A 16,580-nucleotide genomic window follows, 5' to 3' on the forward strand; every position below is an offset into this window, starting at 1 on the left:
ATTTACATTTACAAGTTATTTATATTACAAGTATTGTTCTTTATTTCCATTTCCAATAAGCACTACTACAAAAATCATCATAGACATCAGACATTTTCATCAATAGGCATCAGATTTTCTACTGATGCACAGTTGACACATGTATATTCTATATGCTTATACATCAGTCTTAAGTCTGATGTCTATTCGAAAATAGGCATCAGACTTTCATGAAATCCGATGTCTATAGGTTTTATAGACATCAGATGTTTATAAAAATCCGATGTCTATTTGAGACCATAAACATCAGATATCTAAAAAAACCGATGTCTATACTTTTTTTTTCATAAAAAAAATAAATTACGCTATTGTTATACATTAATCCTACACATGATCACAAATGCAAGATAATTCGATAATCAATAACAAATATCTTTATACAATTAACCGATTATTCCAAGTCAATTACCAAAAGATCTTTAACCAACTAACCTATCAACAAAAATACCGCTTCATCAACAACTCATTTTCAAATTCATACTTAAGCCGTAAGAGTATCCATATGCCACTCTCAAACTCATACTTAGCAGTAGGATGTTACAACTCCAACTCCTCTTCCTTTCTGAAGATGGAACATGCTAGGAATAAAATTCAAAAGATCCTAGGATAACCCTGTCACTCAATCTCGGGATACCGTTCCAAACCATTTGGATTAATGGCGGGTTAGGCACGGCCGGGTGATCGTCTTATCTCTCCTACATGCCTGATAAGAAGTGAAATATTTGCAAAATTTAGAGTTTACCCGATTTATCCACTAATCCAGCATACACAGCTTTATCCTTTAACAATACATGGCAATATGGCATAAACAATAAACACAGTCAATCAAATAAGGAGTATTTACAACAACAAAAAAGGAGATTTGTCATGTGCGTAGTGGAATATAAGAATGGGAGTGAAAGAAGTCTTTGAAATTTACAATAAGAGATGTGTGTAAGAAGTCAGTTTCAATACTTATCAGAATATATTTGTAACCTTCTGATATGAACCATCACATTAATGACCTCTATGTTACTCAGACGTCATAAGTGTCATTTCCGAGTCCAAGTAGCACAGGCAAAAGCATAATTGTGTGATAGAGCTATCTCCAGCTAGGTCAAGATAGGTTTTTTTTTAGTTACATGGATAGAATTGTGCTCTTGGTTGTCACCATTGTCGTCAACCATTGAAAAGCTTGGAATGAAAGCATGTTATCAGGTAACCCAGAGAGAACATTCATGTTAATTTAAAAAGACTCTTGCTTCTAGCAATAGACGAGGATGGATGATACAAGAACAACGGCTATTACCTGGCCTGACAAAATCAGAAAGACCAAAATCTATCATCTTCAAGAGAGAATCGTCGTCCTTTGCAGCGAACAAAAAATTCTGCCAATAGATAAGACAGTCTGATGGTTAAAACTTTATAAAGTTTACAGGCCAGGCTGTATTAACTAAGAATAGTGAACTATGCAATAACTAAATACTCAACGATGGCATACCTCTGGTTTTAAATCCCGGTGCACAACACCTTGAAGATGGCAAAATGCCACCGCAGATAAAATCTGCACTATGATTCCTTTAGCATCGTGCTCATCATATCTTCCACCTCTGAACCAAATGAAAAAGTAAACTGAATGACGTTTTATCTAGCATTTGCATAGGGAGAAGACATCCAAAAAATTATATGGAGAACAATCTAAACTGAAATCATTGCAATTTGGAACTAAAAAGTGTAATAAAAAATCGAGAAATTACAGCTAGTGACCATCCAACTCATTCCAAACCACCTTTCTAAAATTTTATTGTCAGGTTACAAGTACGGTGGAACTAAGCATGTTATCAGGTAACGTGACCAATATAACAATAATAATTATTGTAGCTCAGTCAGTTACAAGTACGGTGGAACGCCAGTGAATCAACAATATGACACACTCTAGATAATCAGACAATACTGACATCTAATTCCCTACGGTAGGACGACGATCATAATACGGTCCTAGTCTAAGTTTGGCCAAACTCTCGAGTACCAATTATACCCGATTCAACAACTGGTAACCTAAAAGGTAAACCAATCCCATAGTCTCAAATCAAGTAACCGCAGCTACTCGACGGAGCGACCTCGTGGACCCAGCACCAACAATATGGCACAAGGATCTACCCACTCAGTGGTAAAACCCGTCAACGGGTGGCACATGTTCCAAAACAAGGGGGGTCAAAACACCCGTCTTGCTACCTCTCAACTAGACCCACTATAACTACTATAATTATAAAGACAAGATGAGTGGCAAATTCACCAAAGACCGTCATTCACAATCAGTCCACAACTCTTATGTGAACTCAACATCATTTTCAATTCATAATAACAAATGGTACATGTGATAGAGCAATATGGCAACCAAATTAGTTAATTGACAATAAATTCTATAAACCTATAAACCTACCAATAACCCGACTTTTACGGTTGACTTGTAGCATGTATAAATTCATAAAACATTGTCCATCAGCTATGTTCCGTATAAGTTATAGGTACACGATTAAAATGCAGAAGAAATATATATCCTTGTTAGTCCAAATTTACATCACAAGCATGCGATAGAACTAAGAATTCACCCAACTACACTAACTTAAAGCTATCACATATATGGCCACTGCAACTTCATTCTTTTAGTGTCTAATTATGATTTCAAGCATTAAATCTAATATTATTTGGTAATGCTTAGTAAGCAAATAAAAATCAAAACATGGGTTGATAGAATTCAGTAGTTATCCAACCATCTAGTACCGAATACCACGCACAATCGACCAATATTACGCCAACAATTAACATGAACCAACAGGCAATGAAGTAATAGATTAATCAAGTATTCACCCAAAGTTAAACATTACATATCACAAATTAATGACAAAGCTCATGTATGCTGACAAATGGAAAACTAATCAGCATATTAATTGACGGCATGAATTAGGGTAGTACAGAACATGAGTTCCCAGATCAAAGTCCACATAAATACCAATTTGTAACCAAAAGTGACGCCCAACAGAGATATCAACATAGAATAGCATGTATTATGAAATTAAGCAAACAAGAGGCATCTAGATCACCTTATATGAGTAGCCCTAAATATCGTCGTCGATTATGTAGGAATCAGCCTCCGGATCGTCACCACCTTCACCTATACAATTAAGGTAAAGAACCAAACTTTACTAATCAAATCGAACCCAAACGATTATATTTTGCTACTAAATCGAGTCTCGGAGTTATTTACCTAGAACGATTGAAGAGCAATAGCGGAGTAGAAGATGAAGATTGAACAGGAAGCAATTGAGATGGGAAAAATTTGGAAAAGGAGGGGAAAATAAGGAGGCAGCTAGTTTTGTGTATGTGAATACATCAGTGTTTGGGAAAAATAAGGAATTAGGGTTGGTTAGAAATTTGGGGGAAATATGAAGGAGAGAGAGAGGACTTACTTAAGATAAGGTGAGCAACGTGAATGTGCTGGTGCTTTGAAATCTATTTTTGGGAATTAATAGACATCAGTCTTTAGATGTCTGATGTGCTTTAAATGTGCGTTTAATAGACATCGGTTTTTTAAAACACAGATGTATACTTACATGTATAGGCATCAGTTTTTTTAAAATCTCTGATGTCTATCATTATACATCAGTTTTTTTAAAATATTTGATGTCTATTAAGTGATGTCTATATTACTTTTTGTAGTAGTGAAGGTAATTTCTTATTCATATTTTCATTATGTTTTCCATTTTATTTATCATTAGTTTAATTTATATTTCCCCCATGTTAGAGTAGTTGCATTTGTCTAAGGAGTAAGGGAAACCATGCATGACTAAGTAAATTGTAAATGTTAAAATGAGGCTAAGTTAAATTGATAAATTGTTTCTATCACATGTTTGCATCGTCACGTTTAATCTATGTTTAAAGGCCTTATTTATTGATTAAGTTTGTTCATTCATTCTAAAAGTCGAGAGGCACGGAATTGAATTAGACAAAGCATGTGTAGTAGGACGACCTAGTCATGGACGAGAGTTTCTCTAGGACCCGATCTATGGTTGACACTAATATCGTAAGGTGGGTGTCTTTTAGCCTAAACATTTATCGTAAAATCAACTTCCTAACTTGACATGAGCATTTACATAATTAGCATGTGTGACCCGACCTCCCTAGACATTTCATTTATTATTGTTTTATCACTTCAACCCAAACCAATTCAAACGTTAATCTACCAAGGTAAAATTCAATCCATAACAATTAATTAATAACTCCCGTCTCCTTTGGGTTCGACCCCTAAGTACTACATTCATTTGTTGTCTAGGGTATAAATATTATCTTTGCATAGGTGTGCGATAGCCTATCAAATTTTGGGGCCGTTGCCGGGGAGCACGGTTTTGTTTGTTATTTAGTTGTTGAGTTTTATCTTATCTTGTCCTAGGGAACACTTGTTCCTTAGGATTTATCTCACCGTTTTCTTGTAGTTTTAGTACTTATTTTGTAGGTATTAAAGCTTGGCCTATTTCATAATGACGGATCAATGTATGATGGATCGATTTGTCCCGCAACAAGCGAATGAGCTTATCCATGACTATCTTGATCGATTTTATGCCTACGTTCGTGTTCTCTATTCTCTTAGATACACTTATGACAATCTCTACATGGGTGTTGTTGTACTTCAAGGCATGAACTTCGAGACACGTCACATGGCTCTTCGTTTGAATAATGAGAACTACTACAACTTGCTTGGGAAGGAGGATCTATGGAATTTCTTGAATTATATGGCCTTTGAATGTCGAGAAAGAGAGAGAATCAGAGATAAGATTGAAGTGCTTCAAGCTCAAATAGAACAACTTTCTCAAAAGGGAGTAAGTCCATGTGAGCCTATTCAAGTAAGTGAGTCTATTATCTCTCCTCTTGTCTCTCCACCTCCCCAATTTGAGTCTTCCGTTACTAATGATTTTGAACTTTTGGGTGATGACAATGATGATGGTCCAATTTTATCTTTAAAAGTCTCATCTAGTGTCATTCCAAAAGAAGATGCAGAGACTCATATTGATGACATTGAACCCCTTGTTGTAGATGAGTTATCTCCCACAAATGAATTTGTCGAGCTTCATTGTGATTCTCATGAGGTTTCTCCCAAGTCTTTTGACTCCCTTGACGATTCATTTGTAGAAGATAATGTTGATCCAACCGAGGTAGATAAAGGACTTAGTGATATTAATTTAGAAAATGAATGGGATACGCCTCTCATTATTGATGAGTCCTAGCTCCTAGATTCTTCTTATCACCCATTTGAGACCATTAAGAATGATATTTTGTACACTAACGATTTATTTTATGGTCTTAAACATGATGCTCCACCTCTTGCCGATGAGAGGAGTGACTGGGTGGTATTGTTTGAAGTCTTACATATGAGCATTGATGAGATTTACACCTATGCAAAAATACCCTTTGGTACAACAAATGAATGTAATATTTAAGGGGTCGAATTCCACAGAGAGCTCGGTGGTTATTATTTAGTTGTTATGAAATGAGTTTTATCCTAGTAGAAAAATGGTTGGTAGGATTGAGTTGGTTATAAATAATGATGTAAAAACTGTGAATAAAACAATATATGAAAATATGCAAAAACAATATGATTAAAAGATTGTCTAGGGAAATCGGGTCACACATGCAAATTTATAAATGTTTCATGTTAAACTCGGATTAGGTAACGTTAACTAATTGTTTAGGTCATTAGACACCCACCTCTCGGCATTAGTGTCCCAACCATAGAACGGGCCCTAAAGAAACTCTCGTCCATGACTAGGTCGTCCTACTACACATGCTTAGTCTAATTCAATTCCATGCCTCTCGACTTTTAGAACGAATGAACAAACTTAATCGATGAATAAGGCCTTTAAACATAGATTAAACATTATGGTGCAAACATGTGATAGAAACAACTATACAATATTAACTTATCCTTATTTTAACATTTACATATTACTTAATCATGCATGGCTTCCTTTATTCCCTAGACAAAGGAAATTACTCTAACATGTTGGAGTTGTAAACTAAACTAATGTTAATTAGAATGATAGATAACATAGTGCAAATAAGAAATAGAATTACCTTGAAGTAGGAAATGGAAATGAAGAACAAATGCAAATGGAAATAACTTGAAATGAAGCTTGAATATAACTTGAACTTGATAATAGAAATGTTGTAACAAACTAATATAAACTAAAACTAAACTAAACTAAACTAAACTACCTACTAATATTTAGAGAGAATTTAGGAAGAAAAATATGTGTGAGAGGTGTCCAAGAAGTGTCGACCAAAGCTTCTATTTATAGGAGTGAAGGGAGTAACGGAAATAAGCTACAGGGGACTAACCCCGATCGGGGCCACCCAACCCCGATCGGGGTCGTGGTATTTCTCAAATTTCTCTTAATTCCGTCTTAACTTTGCACTTAATGTTGATGCGGAATCCGATGCTTATGTCTTAATACGCCCGTCTAAGGTATCTTAAGCATCATTTGGCATCCAATGCAAACTCTTATCATGGGCTTTCATTTGGATTTCATTTCTTTACATATCCACCAACTAAGATTGGTTTCCTCTTGCTCGGGTTATCCAATTTCTTCCCAAAATGCCCCTATGCTTCCCGAAACTCCTTTGCATGATCAAGACTTGCTCTCATTAGCCTCGTGAACTCTTGTACTTGCTACTTTGATGGGAAAAAGCTACTAAAAGCTTAATTTCCTACAAAACACAATAGAAAACAAGCAAGCACAACTAGAACACGGAATTAGCTCACAAACACTAACATTAGTGCAAATGACATGTAAAATAGAGGTAAATTAGGGGGTTAAAATGTATATAAAATGGACCTATCATGCATGCATTTGTCTCACATGTTTATATGTGTTGTATTTCCTTCTTGTTGCATTGAGTTTGTATATAAATTTTTGAACAAAATTTGGTCTAGGAAGGGAGTATGATACCCTCTATGATGATATTGTCTAGGTCGTGTCGTTCCCCTCTTAGTGGCTTGCACCTTGTGACCTCCTTGTTAGGGTGTTTGCTTGCAAATACCCGGGAAATGAGGCTAAACCGGAGAGTTTTGACCACCATGTGAGACCAAGACCGTAGACTAGGCCTAGATTTCGACATAGCTACTCAAATGTGAGGATAGATCCTCCTTGGGATTGGTACATCCATACCCGGTCCCCCTTAGGTGTGAGTAGGCTCCTTGCGTGGCATGTTACATCACGACGCATAAGCATGGCGTCCTTTCCTTTTAGACCATGAGATGTTCATTTATATGCATATTTTGAAACAACAAGTTGCATTTCATTTTTTGAGCCTCACATTGCCAAATAAGCCTAATTTTTCGACCCTTTAGACTAGGACCGATTTTGTTCACCCCTTTTGAGCCTTGACCTTTAATTTGATACCTACAATACTAACTACAACCCAAAAACAACCGACCCTGATCAGGAAAGTTGTCTATGAGTTTTGGTAGTATGAAGCAAAAGGGATTTGAATCTTGGTTTAGTGGATGTGCACAATCCACTTGAGTCGGAATGATGGCTTAGTTTGGTTTGCTTTGAATAAAGAGGTTTTGAAAAGAAAAAGAAAACGAAAAAAATAGAAACGAAAAAAAAAATGAAAAAGAAAAAAAAAATGTTGCACTTATATACTTTGTTTGTTGAGAAAAAGCCAAGCAACACTCCTTCATCAATGGCGTAGATACTGGAACGACACTGGAATAGAGTCTTTGAACGTCCGCAATGTTCAATTTTACTCTACCATGCCACGGGTTGTTTATTGACCACAAGAATGGAATGGCAAAAGATTGGATGACGCAAAATTGGCGTGCAACAAGTTGAGGATTATAAACCTCCGCACCAAAATCAGTAGTAAGGAATGGGGAATACGGGAACTCCCTAGGACACAGAAAGCTGTCTCAAATTTCCTGAGTTGGTTCTTAAAGAACCGGGAATTCCATGGTGATCATCCATGGAGGCAGATACAACTTAAAAGAAGAAATTGGAGACTCAGAGAAAAGGTGCTCCTGCATATAGCACTGAGTAACAGTGCAAAAAGAATTCCTTTGACAAAGGAAGGAGTTGACAATGTCGCTAACGGACATCAGTAACGTCGATGAGAAATTCGGCAAGACTATAATGTTTAAGGCTAGCATTGCCTTTCTAGATGTGTTTGGGGTCGATAGCACTATGGTAAGAAAAATAAAGAGTTGGCCAACAGGACAAAATCTAGAGAGGACCACTTACGCCACTACAAGTAGGGATAAGACCTGGTTCTTTGGGTTCTTTACCATCAGTCTCGGGAAAGTTACGAGCAACCTGGTGGCAGCAACGAAGCATCATGTAGACGGAGTCTAACATCAAAGGCCCTAGAGGAATTGGTCTGGTGCATGATTGAATTTCGGCGGCAAGTGGAATGAATCCGTGTAGGCATACACCGCTCTTGGGCATTAAGAGCCTAGAAAATACATAAGCAAGGAAGATGACGTCCTCGAATTCGACTGGGGGGGTCGCTTCTGAACTTTTTATTGATCTCTAAGAAACCTTTTTTGGGTGCTGCAATGCGTTTATCCTATAAAGTATACGCTCCTTTGCAGAGGCGTTTGCCTTCATTTGAGAGATTATTCTTGTCTAAAGAGATAATTTATGGCAGGACCAACTGGTGATAAACCAGTTAGGTAGCTAATATCAGCCAAGGTAATAGTCATGGCGCCATGCGGTAAAAAGAAGCAATTGAGTGCAGGATTCCACAATGACACAAGTACTTAACAGAGGGTACTGTCAAAGGGGAGAATATTATAATGTGCTAGACGGATGAATGGATCGATTCGATTCTATTTTCTATCCATTTATCATGGAACCTGGATAGGCGATTGTACCAAGCGCTGATTCCAAAAGTTTTGTTCTTATCCTTACCATTACACCATCCTTTGGTTGGGTTGGAGACTCCAACCCAATTAATTTAGAAAGGGTCTGGGTGAAAGGCAAGTGGACGGATGTCACAGGTATCCGGGTAGTGAGAGCCAGACCTTTTTGGACCTCGAGTACGATTTTATCACCACCGGCATATCGAAAAGGTTGGATTAAAGGGCCTAGGGTTGCGTCAGGAAATTTGAGATCCAGAACCAACCCTGGAGGGTGGTAAATCGCGTTGTGTGTGTTTACAATCGAATAGATTGTAGGGAGATCTTTTTCGTACAAGGAAGTGTACCGGATGGGTCCAACTATGATGGTAGGCGAAGAAGATGCCATGGTAGTTTTTGAAAAGTGATTTGAGGATTTTCTTGTAGAATAAGATATTCTAGAAGACGTTTTCACTATAAAATAAAGGAGACTTAATAAAAGAATCCAAGAAAATCTAGTGCGTATTACGAAGAGATGTCGCTCATATTACTGTGTTTTTTAAGTGGTGCGATGAAGGACATGTGTTAGGAGACGTGTAACAAGTGGATACGAATAATGCTTAACAATAAGTAGAGTGAGGCGAGGCATTTCCCTAATTTAGCCTATTTATATGTGGTCATTCTTCTCAATCAAAAGATTATCCAAAGTAATTCTTTCAAAAAGGAGGTGTTACACTTTTAGGAAAAGAAAAGAGGTTATTTATTCTCTTTACAAAGGTCTCCTTCTAAAACTTTTTCTTTAACAAAGAAAAGTTTTTTCATCCAAATGGCACCAGTCCCATGGTACGCTAATGATTGTTTCTTAACTAACACTAGCCCATTACTGGCGTTGGTCGGTTTTGAGACTAAGGAAGCAGTTGATCGGTTCTACCAGGACCAGATGGATTTTGCCGTTGGGCATCTCGTGGCTTTTAAGGAGTCATCTTTTTATAGTGAACTATCTAAAAGGGTGATAATGTTGATTTGTTACGGGCGATAATGAGACTGGCTGATCCTCGGACGAAGGGGAATATGATCATGGTGTGCCAAGCATGGGCCATGTGGTTGATAGTGTCTGGGCCAGGAAGATTGGCGTATACCCATTTGGAAACCTTAAGATGGGGGTTATTGCAAACCCTAGAGGGTTTATGGATGACTATTACAAGGATCATATTCCCATTGCATGTTCCAGGATGGGAAAAAGATGTTGCTCCTTCCTTCAATGGTCCCACCTGGTTATGACTGGGATACTGCCAACCCTGCAGATTTTCTGGATGATGGAGATACCGAATACAATGATGAAGAAAAGGAAGAGGGGTATCTTGAGGGTTTGGCAGGTCCGGATGTCGTGCAATTTGATCTTGATGATCAGGAGGCCACAATGCCCTAGGGTTTGTTTAAAACAACTTAGTTGTCTTTTCCTTTTTGGAAGCGTGGTGAGAGTATGTTCTCATTACGTTTTGTAGGCTTTATGTGAAAAGTATATTTTGTCACATTTTATTTTATCTTCATGCTGCAATTATAAGTTGTAGCATTATTTTGTAAATGTTAAAGTATTAACGAATGATAATAATAAGTTATCAGTTTCCTTTAAATCGTTTCACATTATTTAGAATGAAAGTTCAACATATTAGATATAATTCTAGTAAGTCTTCTGTCGAATAGATTTTCCTAAAATTCACAGAATAAATTCATAAATCTATAAAAGGATTGAGAATAGTGAATGAAATAATCAAGCATTGAACAAGTAAGTGAATAATATGGATAAGCGTTGTACGCTTCGGAAGTCCTTAACATAAAAAGGCGAAATTTGGATTTAATCCGTGGAAATTAATGTTGTCCCCTTGCCCACTTGCGTGTCTCTTCGAATATGGTGAGATAGTTGGGGATTGATTTGACCCATTGGTGAACGTGGCAGACTGGACATGTAAACCACCGCCGAAGGATAATCATTACCCTTGAAATGGGGGGAAGAGGGTTAAGTATTTTAACCTCTTTGCAAGGATAATTTGTGGAAACGAAACGTTTCTTATTTTCTTTTAATATTTAATGGGGACTGTTCCTTTTTCTTCCTTATTTCGTATTTCAAACACAAAAATTGTGGGAAATCTTTAAAAAAAAATCTTTTTGCTTATCAAAGATGAGATTTGCGTTCATAAGTGTTGATATTGAATCTCAATGTCAATACAATGATGGAATTGAGGCCTTGAATAGGGCTGGACTTGCCAGAGACCTTTTAAAATAGAGGCTACCGTTTCTCAGTGCTTCGTGCAAAATTGAGAGAACAACACCTGGACCTTGTTTGAATGAGGTTTTAGGGCAGAGAAGATTCATGAAGGGATTCTTTAAAAGGCTCTCGCTTCAATCAAAAGGGGTAGTAATCAAAACATGCCGACGTTAGGCTTGGCTATTTACCTATGACCTTGACAGTCCGGGGATTAAGTGGGCATATGAGTTGAGTTTAACTCATAAACCACATCTTGTACAACCATGGAGGATGGTAACCACGAGGAATGGAGTGGAAGTAACTGTGAATTGCGGTTGTCTGAGTTTTTCAAATTTTGAGGAAGGGAAGCTATTTTACGAAGAATTCCGAGATAAGGCACCAGTAGGAGACAGTGAGTCATCTCCAATTGTAATTGAGAGTTTTGAAGAAGATGATGATGAAGTGCAGCAATCAATTTCAGGAGATTGGTCGACTTCAGAGAGTCAAGAACTATAAAACCCTAGCGCTGAGGGCGCCTATGGGAGTTAATTAATATAGCCTAGACGGAATAAATGTAATACCCTATAATTTCATAAGTATTTATAAGAATAATTTACGTAATTCGAATAACTAATTAATGGCATTTATAATAGTAATTGCAAATAAGACGGAATAATATAATAAAATAAGAAGTGAGTCGGGAAGTGATGTTGGGTCGTGATGCCTTGGGCTGTGTGCTCTTTATTTACAAGTAATGATAATAATAGTAATCGTTTTTTATAATAATAATAGCAATAAGGTAGATTAATATAAATTTATTTAGTTTCCTAGTTATTTCCATAAGACTCCATCTACCATTATAAATAGAGAAGAGAGGACCTTACCCTAGTTTTATTGACTCATAGACACAAGTCGATTCAAAAGAGGGGAGAGAATTGGGGATCGCCATTCGATATTCACAAGACTAACATCGATATTCGCTATGAGGTAAGACCGTCTCATGTATACCCTTTGCTTTGTTATAACTTGTTAATTAGACTACCATGTGACTAGCTAAGGCCGTGAATTGAACGATGACCACTAGGGGACCACCGTTGACCTCCGTGGACCACTTAAGACTGGCTGGAAGGGGGTGTTTGAAGGGGTTGTTGTCGGGTGGTTAAGATATAAGATTTACTTGTTTTACTCGGCTTTTGAACCCTTAAACGGACTCGAATTGACCTGGGTATGGTGGGGTTGAGACCTGGCGGTTGCGTCGACCATGGTGGAGGGATCTTGGTGGCTGTAGGTAGCGTTTTGTGGTGGTGGTGGCCGGAAATTTGCGAAACAGGGGAGGGACTGCTTGTTGTTGTTGCTGTCGGTGTTGGGTTGTTGTTGGGTCGAAGGAGTGAGGGACCACCCCTGGAACCACCGTGGGTTAGTGGTGACAACGGTGGCGGCCAGTGGTGAGGTTTAAGGTGTTGATGTCGGGACAGGTTGAATTTGAACACGGGTTAAAGGGGTGTGCTGCTGAGTTCAGTTAGGGCGTGGCTATGGCAGTGGTGTGGTGTGGTGCTGCCGGTGATAGGTGGCTTGTGGTTGTTGCTGGCTGCGAATGGCGGTGATATTGGTGTTGTAGCATAGTCATGTTGTAGTTGTTGTGCTCGATGTTGTTGTGGTTATTAGGACTCGAGTCGGGTTGTTGATGCGTGGTTAGGGCGAGAGTTAGGGCTATGTATGGGGGCGGTGGTGGTGGCTGGCCAGGTCCATGGTTGGGCTACTGAGGTGGTGTTTCACGGTGGTGATAGGGGATAGAGTGGGTCATGCGTGTGAGTTTCATGGGGAATGTTTTGGAAGTATTAAACGTGTTTAATTGGGGGTGTGGGGAGTGTTTGGCTAATTTTTAACTAATTATTATACATATCGTCTTATAATTTAACTAGTTAGTAATTATAGTTACGTAATTATTTTATAATTAGTTTAATTATTTATATAATTAGTCAAGTTAGTAATCATAATTATTATATTTGCTAGGTGACGGTTTCGTTGAAGGGTTCTTTTAATTGGATTGCGTTATTTGGAGTACTTGCTTATCAGGTAGGAATATCCTACTCAACCTTGTGTTATGTCCTTATATGACGGAGTTATGTCTGAGATATGTTTTATAGAGAATTGTGGTTAATAGTATTATATTAAATGTTGAGATGGATGTCACTGTTATTTATACTGTTATGATTATTATTGATAAGTCATACGAGTATTGCGATGAGTTGTGCATAGCTGGAGAGACGCTACTGCCGATTGTGCATAACAAGAGAGTTGTTACTGCCAGATGTGCATAGTATGGTGGGTACTACTGCCAGTTGAGCATGGTATGAGAGTACCACTGCCAGTTAAGTTGAGCATGGCACGGTGTTAAGGGGGTTATGCTACTGCCAGTGAAATCGTTGAGTTAGTTACGGTATGGTTGGATGAGTTGGCAATGACTGGATATTGGTTGGCTGTGTTTTATATTGAATAATTATTGTTGTTTAGTTTATTCCTACTCAACCTCGTGGTTTACAGTGTATTCGTGAACACATGTGATGAACCGTAACTGGGGATCAGACTTGGCAGGTACTTGAGACTACTTGGCTAGGAGCTTGGGAGGTGTGTGAAGACATGGACTGCATGATTTAGCTTTAGCTCACTATTTAGTTACTTATTTTTATTAGTTGTCATTAAATTCCGCTGCAAAATTGTATTGTATTTTTTATGAGACGAAAATAAAAATATGTATAAGACATTTGAGTTTAATTTATTTAAATTGCCTTGGTTTGCTAAACTCTTTTATTCACTACCTCGAACATTCCGAGATGGCAAACGTCTCACTTATCTAGGCCTAGTTAAGGCTCTTAGATAAATGGGGTGTTACAATAAATGCGTCTATAAGATAGATTCCTTCATTTAATGTAATGATTGGAAGTCGTTTATTGTTCCAAAGGTTCTTTGGAAACCGAATTACTCGAAGAAATCGAAAAGAACGGGATGTGAATAGGTGGAGCAGTTGTTCACATTTCAAACGTTATAAACGGTTGAGTTCCTCAAAATATTATAAATATGATACTTTTTGGGTGAGAAGTTCATCTTTCCTTTTTTTCTCTTTCAGTATTAACTGATAAAAATTATGATAAATCCTTCAAGAAAGCGTGCAAGAGATCTGTTTGAAAAGGATAGTCCGAGGCCTTTCCAGAATGATGAAGGGCCAAATCCTTTGTTCTTGATAGGGTCTGATGAGTCTATGATGATTCTGCAGATTTTTCCTAAACTAGGATGGAAGAATCTGGTGGTTTTCTCTGGGGTTTGTAGAGCATGGTATCAGTGGATAAAGCAATGAGATTTTTGGCATAATAAGCCTAAGGTAAGGAGCATAACCCGAGAAGCTTTCAGCGTCCGAAGGTTTCCTTTTGAATCAAAACCTTTGAACGTTGGGGGGTATTTGTTGGCACCTAATTTAGTTAGGGTACTAAGTTTATTATTTTAAGGGTATGTGAGTCTGAGAACTAAAGAATAAAGTTATTGGGGCTAAGTCAAGTCAGTCCAAGATCAAAGACAAACGGAGTCCAAGAAGTCCAAAAGGAAGAACGCTGGGCTAAGGGGCATGATAGGAGCTCATATGAAGCTTAAAGAAGACTCGGCGGTTTACTAACCGCTGCCCACTAAGGAGTAGTTTCCAAGAAGTCGGATGACGCCTATATAAGGAGGCATATCATCCGGAAAACGACAACTCAAACAACAACAACAACTACAACTTAGTCTATCTTTAGATTAGTCTCTTAGGCGTAGCATAGATTAGCATTAGAAGTAGAAGTAGAAGTAGCATGGCGAGCCCATCCGATCATGGAGGTAATCAACCATATATCCCTTAGTTTGTAATTTAGTATCCACAAGTACTCTTGTGAGGATTCTAGTTGATGTTGTGTTATTGGAATCTTCTTGATATATAAGTATCGTTGGGAATTCCTGTGTTTAAGTTTTAGAATTATATCATTCATTGTTGGACGCTAAATTGTTATAAGTAATTTAGCGCTGTTTATTAGATTACGCATCTACAACCGTGGCTCGAACCCTTTCACTCAAGGGTAGATCACAAAGTGTAGGAGCGTAGTTACGACCTCTAAGGTACCTTAAGGTACTAATCTTGTTTTCACACAAACACATGTGTATCAATTCTACAACATCATCAAAGGCACGTGAATGTAGATATGGTAGAGCATCGTGCAAGTAGTTTGAAGAAGGAAGATAGTTAAAAGGCATAAGACTAAGTGAAAACTAAAGGTTAAAACTGAAGATAGTCAAAAGGCATAAAACTAAAGTGAAAACTAATGGTTAAAACTGATAAATTATTGACGTATCGTTTTATTAATAGATAAAGACAAAAAAATGTATATGTGTCACATGTCAATGGGTTGTAAATTTTGTAGAACATATTTTGGATAACTATTTTGTTCATATTAAGATTTTTTTTCTTCACTTTCTCGTATCTATATATCATATATAATAATAAAAACACAAACTAAGCATTTAACTTTTTACCACATCAACATTTACCACTAATTCACCCATTTACCCTCCACCTCATCAACAATACATTTCCTTTAAAAAAAGAAAAAGAAAAAAAAACCTTCGAGCAACAACGCTTCATCATCCCTCATATTCATTACCCAATTTATAAAGAAAAGGCCACCAAGCAACAACTCTTGACCATTTACTTGTGTACGACGACCTTCAACAAGTCTATTATAAAACGGTCATTTTAATAAACATCTTTATTCATTACCCTTTTTATGTTTCAATCGGTTTTATACTTTTTTTTATGTAAAATCATCTTATACAAGTGACAAGACTATCAAATTTTTTTAGAAGCAATCAAATCAAAACATTTCGCGAAAACTTACCCTTTCATATAGAGTTCTTTTTTCCAACAGCTTTAGTCAATAATTTTTTTTTTATTATAGTGGTTAAATAAGATGTCTTTGAAATAAAATGCATAATGACAAAAATATGAAAATCCCATGCATTTCACAGGTAGCAAAACTAGTTTTTTTTTTTTCGTAAATCAAACTATTTATGTTTCAAACACAATCTGTAATTATTGTTTTGTACTAATATATCTTGATTTGTGCAAGAATTTGTTGTACATCAAGTTTAATTAATCATTATCGTTCACTTTTGACAATTAAAAAGCATGTCTAAATTTTAGTAATAACACTTATATCTGTCATGTGCATTGCACGAGTAACAAAACTAGTATATTATTATTATTATTATTATTATTATTATTATTATTATTATTATTATTATTATTATTATTATTATTATTATTATTATTATTATTATGACCATTATTATTATTATGATCATTATTATTATCATTATCATGATCATGATCATGATCATGATAAT

Source organism: Silene latifolia, chromosome X, assembly GCF_048544455.1.
Source record: "Silene latifolia isolate original U9 population chromosome X, ASM4854445v1, whole genome shotgun sequence".
NCBI lineage: Eukaryota > Viridiplantae > Streptophyta > Magnoliopsida > Caryophyllales > Caryophyllaceae > Silene > Silene latifolia.